The following is a 6831-nucleotide window of genomic DNA, read 5'->3' on the forward strand; positions in this document are numbered from 1 at the left end:
TGCTGCAGGGAGCAGCAAATCATAAGAAAATCTATGAGATGATTACAATACAAATGTGCAGAGCGATTAATACACGCAGTGACCTCTTCAACTCATAAGTTGAAGAAAATAAAAAACTTGGCGTACAAAGTTCTGGCCTCCAGACAAGCCTCTCAGCTACAACATATTATAGTTAAAGGCTGAAATGGAATCAAAAACAAAGCAGACAACCAAATAAGCCAGTGTGAAAAATTTTCCGCTATGAAGAGGAATAAACATCTATATGCCTGTCACAAAGGCATATAGAGGAAAAGTATTCGAAATACATACATAAATGTTTTTAAATTCATTGAAAACAAAACAAATCTTGACGGCTATGCAAAAAACTGTTAATTAATTTTTGATCGTAACTAGTTCTGAAGTAACTAAAAGTAGCTGGTTGCAGTAATTAGTGGAAAAAACTGGTCCAAAATAATTGGATTAAAATTAATTGGTTTAAAAGCAACTGCTCCAAAAGTAAGTTAGTAAGTAAGTTAAAAGCAACTGATCCGAAAGTAACTAGTTACAAAATGAACTGGTCCAAAAGTGACTGGACCAAAAGAAAATAGATTAAAAGAGCAAAGTAACTAGTTTTGTAAGTTTCCTAACTAATTTCCAAGTTTTAACGAAATTGTATTTAATTTTCAGTTAGTTTTACAGTAACTAGTAACAAAAGTACTTATTTGTAAATTGAGAACCTTTCCAATTTTTTTATGTTCTGATGGAGGGTGCGTTTTAAATTTCACCTAATTTTATAACAACTAGTTTGGAAATTATGGAACATTTTTAGTTGTGCTGAATCGTTATATTTTCGAAGTCATAGCCACATCAAGAGCAATATTCATTGATTCAAATAAGATATTCAGTAACATAAAATAAAGGTTTTTACGCATGGCTGTCTCTATTAAAAACTTTTCATTCACTAAAGCTCAGCTACAAGATAAGGACTAGATGTTTGTAAGCTCCATTAAAACTGAAAGGGATAAACTTATATAATCTTCAATATTTCCGAAGTATCTATGCTGTCAGCACCAAGATATCTGAATCGAATCCCCTGCAGAGCTTGAAGGTGCTTACCACCATTCATAGAATTAAGAGGAGAATACCTACTATATAAAAATCAACGGCTTGCTTGTGGAATACAACTCTCTCTCAAGGATCGCAACAAATACCTTCGGGTAGGTTTGGACAGCAAACTGCTGCGAAAGCACAATGTGGATGAAAGATTAAGAAATCAATGCTTTATATGCGTGTAAGCAGACGCTCGACACAACCGATGTCCTTTTCCCTCTCTCGTGACCTCGTGCTACACAGTAATTGTAAAACACCACTGTGCAGTGGTATGGTGGACAGGCTTACGGAAGTCCACCTACCGGAAAGCAATGGCCAGAAGTGTATACGGAAGCAGGGCAGCTGCAGAAAGTGTTGTCAGAGGTAAGCAACTTCACTTCTACTGGGTCCCAGGTCACAAAGGCATCAAGGTCCTAACGTCCGAAAACGTGATAAGCATTGGGAAACCCATGCATTGTCTTTTCGCGATCTCAACAGAATTATGGTAAGGAAAATTAAAATCCTGTGGAACTAGTTTGATCGGAAAAATTTTTTATGGCAATCAATAGAAGAGATTGTAGGAACATGATGGGAATGGAGCTGGCAGATCGAGAAGAGTGCAGCAAATGTTTACAGCAGAGCAGCAGGGAAACAATGGAGCATCTTCTAGGCATTTATGCCGCATTGACAAGACTACGCTATAAGCATCTGGCGTCCCCACAGTAAGATACACTGGAGAAGTTATCAATAGTGAGACCCCAGAGTATGTTCAAATTCGCGTCAAGCGCAGGCATCCTAAAGGATGACTACTCCTCTTGGTCCTAGTAACTGAATTCCATCTGTTATCGCAAAAGACCAAAACTGGTATATGTGTCTGGAAACCGAGTCATCGAAAATTTTAAAATTTTTTGTGGGCGTGGTAATGCCCTAATCAGTTATTGGTCTACACCAGCCCTATGACATTTTGGCATACATTCAGACGCTAATTTATTGAACCTAATTGCAATTCCAACTAATTTATACAGGTAAACTTTAAGTGGAATATTAGTGGAACCCGTTATGAAAATTTGCCAAAATGTGTTTGTGTAAATAAACAGGAATAAACATGTATGCATAATATAGTATATGTACAATCAAATGTAAATATGTTCATGATAGTGTGTGAGTGTGTTGTGATGACAATCACAAGTCGAGTGTAAAATGTAAATGACAACAGAATTATACCACACTGACACATAAATATTGTGGCATAAATACATTATATGTAAATATGTGTACATACAACAAAATACAAATAAGTGTATGGGTGTGTGTATGTGCGCACACATACGATATATATATAAGTAAACATGTGCTTAGTTGAATTCCTTTCAATACATACCACACACACACATACACACATGGTATGAATAAACATAAAGTAGCAAGCCTGTGCGCCTAAAATTATGCTAACTCGCCTTAAAATATGCAAACATACGGCGATAAGCACTCGGCACACTTCGACAGCAAGCGAGAGAATGTTCCTGCATAAACAGACACAAGTATAAATAATTTCGAATTATTGTCAGCATGCTTAGTACCTTGTGCTTGCAACATATGATTCGTTAATGAAATCTAATAATAATTAATGCAGTGCAGTACAGTTATGAAATGGCAACAAAAACAAAAACATATCTACTAATTTTGTTGCACATGCACCTGTACACATAATTTTACATGGAAAAAGGGATTTGAATAAAGAAGGATGGACTAACAGCGAGTGGAGTCGAATATAAGATATAAGAAATTCGAGCATACTTTTCTAGTCAATTTATGAACCATATTTTGTTAACATGCGAGATCTTACTTATCGGCATTGGAGGTCGAGCCGATAAAAACTAATGGAAATTTAGAAAAAAATGGCGAATTTTTCTTACGACAGACCTGCTCAACTTCTCTAAAGTCTGTAAAAAACTTTTCTGAATGTCTTCAAAGTATGTCTCCTTAGCGGTGTAACCTCCGCATTCGACTCATTTCGATCCAGGAGAGCCTCTTTAATGTTGCTAACAAGAAAAAGTCGAACAATATATAATGGATCGGGCAGAGGTCGTAGCTTAATTCAACCAATTTGACCTTGGCGCCATCGGTGGTTCGTAGGTGTGATTCGGTGCGTTCATTCGGTTTTGATTTTGCAATTTAGCATTGAATCAACCCAAATATTTCACTTTATGAAGTCATATGAGCGTTTTGCCCCTTTCAAAGTGGTCGATGTACATTACAATTTATGAATCCCAGAAAATGGTAGTCATCAACTTTCGGATCGAAAGGCAAGGCTTCGTCTTCTTCCGAACATTTTCGTCTTGTGAAATCCAAGATTTCGACTATTCCTTGGCCTCTAGTTTCTCTAGTTTATACTAATGTATCAATACTTCGTCGAAGGTCACCCAATAATGCCGAAACTTCTTCGTATCGCGCCAACACGTCAAACGCTACCAAGAGTTGGCCTCAAGAAGTTAGTGTAAAAACTTTTCGGGCGGTACACTTTGTTACATTTCGAGACAGCTCTACACTTAAAAACGGCTGAGGAACGTTATTCTGGACAAATCGAACCGGTTCCGGTTACGGAGATCCGAGTGTCGTGGAAAGGCGGACAAATCGTTCTTTTTCCACCATAAGTATCTCAGAAAAATAACTAAGTTTAGCGCAGACTGAATTTTCTCACTGAACATTGGACTGGAACTTCAGATCGCGAGACAGAGAGGTGTGCTTAGCATTTCCAATAGAATTTCTAATCAAAGGTTAGATAAATCGATTGAGAACCTAAGCTCAATTCGGGAATATAAGGAAGACAAGGTACAAGGACAAAAGATGACTCAAGCGAAATGTTTTTCTTAAAGCCTCTTACATTTCTCATTACTCCTTGGTGCCAAACTGGAACCCATTGTCGCCAAATTGAACTAATTTCATGCCATCGATGGAAGCTCAGCACTCAACAACAGAATTTCGACTCCACCAAATATTCGCACAACTATTGAGGAAATTAGAAAATGTCCGGCATTTGCTAGCAAACTAAATGACAACACCTCCAAGTACCGGACGAGTGCATAGGAACGTCCGTGCTTTCGGATTATACAAGAAATTGATAATTATTAGGTTGATTGGACAAATGTGAAGCTGCAACAATTCCTTCTTCCACTCACCGCGCGCTAAGTGTGTGTAGGTGTGAACGCAAGTTGTTTATTTGGTTTACCTCTCATATTCGTGGCCATTGTTATTCGTGTCACCACGAAAGCCTCAAAGCCTGCCAGCTTACCGGTCGCTTGCCATTCGGCACGACATCTACCTTGTGTTAATTGATTTTCCTCTGCAATGCTTGCAGTTTTGTTGCAGCTGGAGGCTAGAGGTTGGGCTGAGGATAACCACTTTCTGGCTTCGATTGTCGCCCGAGTGTTTGGATTGTCGTTGCCGTTGGATGCCTAAAGCTTTAGGCTGACGGTTACATAAATTAATGTTGTTATATATGTACGTACGTGTGTGTGTGTGTGTGTGTGTGTGTGGGTGTGTGGGTGTCAGACCATAGTAATGTTGAATATTATTATTCATACCGATTATTTTAAGCTGATTTGAGCATTGCGAAGTACAATAGAATTTTCTCAACACTCACATGCATTTACCGTTGCAACTAGCTTGCGGTTTTGAGCCAAAGATGAAACAGCTCCCGCTTCATTATAGCAAATATTCAGCATTTAACGTGTAATGGAATGGTCGTTAAGCTTAAATGAGCTTAATAATGATATTTTCGGAGAGTACCAAATAAAAAAAAAAAGCGAACGCTTCAAGATTGCTGAAGGAACGAAGCAGTATCAAGGGTCAGTATCCATAAAGCAATCCCAAATTCCAACATCATCAAAACCAAGCAACTTCTTGTTAGAAGGCTGCACGACACATGTGGAACTTTACATCAGCAGAGAGTATCTGAAGAGAAAATCCTTTGCGAATGATGTCGTTGGAGAGATAAAAGATCAGTTCGAGGTTTTAAGGAGAATATATCAAGAGATAGACCAACAAGCGCTGCGAAGCTTAAGATCAAAGCAAATAAAAATTCCTGGTTTTTGTAAAGAATCAACCCGCAGTGAAAACCATGTGAACTGCTTTGAAATAATGAAAATTGGAACTATGAAAACCAGCTTGGTAGAAGACAGACTAACCTCTTTTCATGTCCCATCAAACCCACTAACCAAATGCCCTTGAAACATTTTTGAAGTAATATCGAGGAATGGTGCCGAGTTGGGTCTGTCCCGGTGACTTTTACCCGACTGTTATGGGAACGATTACAGTTTTCCTATGGACCGAGCCAACGAAATCGTTCACTTATAGAAACCGCACTGTCGAGACAACTCTCTTTTGAACCTTAACGGTAGGTTGACTGCGCTGAAAATTCCCTCAAAACGGTCTAAATTTTTTCTACAACAACCGGAACAAGCTTTTGTAACCAGAAGAGGCCTTGTAACCGCGATTTAGATTCAGTTAAGGAGTGTTATCTCGATAGCTTTCCTTACAACCCCAATGCTGAAAACCCCAATAGGAGACGACCATAACCTCAAATTGTGTTTAGAATAAGTGTCATCTTGCAAAGGGAAGAAGCGGGTGGAACATTAGAGTGGATTGGGTCAAAATCGTTTAGCGATCAGCGACCTGAATGGCGTTGCCAGGTTTTTCACTGAAAGCAAACTATTAGATATGCCGAACCCACGACAATCCGAAATTCGTAACCGAGACGAACTCTCACGTAGCATAAAAAGGAATATGTGTAAACTGACAAAGATTATTAAGCAACACAAAGACAACTTGGCGAATCCGCTCCCACCAGAGTCGGGTCTACGTAACCGGAACCGATCCGGATTTTTATCCGGCCAAGGACTGTCAACTCAGCAGAAATCTGCCGCTACAACAACAAAAACAACTTGGCGAATTTAAAGCCTTGCTTCAAATCAGTCCATCTATATTCTAGATTTAATCTAACCTCAATTTATACATATGTATGTACAGACGTGTTCGAAATAATAAGAACAACCAATGTGAATATCGAAATCATTGAATAAAATTTTCTCAGTAATATTTTATTGAGCCTTTTTTTCTTAAAAAATTTATACATATTGTGAGTATTAAAAAAATTGAAAATCTGGTCATCAAATACGCACTAACTTTTTTGTACTGCAAATTTTGTTGCATTGGGTCTTAAACAGCCTGTTCGAAAAAATAAGAACAAAGCATGAAAAMTTATAAGAACACACGTTTGTTGTTTTGAAATGCATACAAATGGCCTTACATTTAATATGAAGCTGCTCCCCCTCGATTTTTTATTACTTCGGCACATATGGACTGCATGGAGTCTACAAGGGTGCAGCATCTAGAGAGGGGTATATTTTCCCAAGTATTCTTTGCTGTTCTCCATAATTTTTCCAAATTTTGTGGCTTAGCATCCCTTATTCCCTTTTTTACATCCATCCATAAGTGTTCGATTGGGTTAAGGTCCGGCGACTGCGCCGGCCAATTCATTAATTTCACATTTTTGCTGCGAAACCATTCCTTAGCCCTTTTTGAGGTATGCTTTGGGTCATTATCTTGCTGATAGACCCAACGCAGTGGCATATCCTCTTCTGCATAAGGTAAAACCACGTCATCCAAAATATTATTAACAATGAAAACTGCGTCCATAATGACGGTGATCTTTATTAGAGGCCCAACACCATTCCACGAAAAACAACCTCACAACATCAACTT

The 6831-nt window shown here is 38.4% G+C and overlaps 1 protein-coding gene across 2 annotated transcripts in view; it reads right to left on the minus strand.

Annotated features, from left to right (window-relative positions):
- LOC108969119 (cryptochrome-2) overlaps positions 1 to 6831 on the minus strand; it is a 95571-nt gene that overhangs the window by 85358 nt on the left and 3382 nt on the right. The gene's annotated exons all lie outside the window — the stretch shown is intronic.

This window comes from Bactrocera latifrons, unplaced genomic scaffold, assembly GCF_001853355.1.
Source record: "Bactrocera latifrons isolate USDA-ARS-PBARC rearing strain unplaced genomic scaffold, ASM185335v1 scaffold_24, whole genome shotgun sequence".
Classification (NCBI taxonomy): domain Eukaryota; kingdom Metazoa; phylum Arthropoda; class Insecta; order Diptera; family Tephritidae; genus Bactrocera; species Bactrocera latifrons.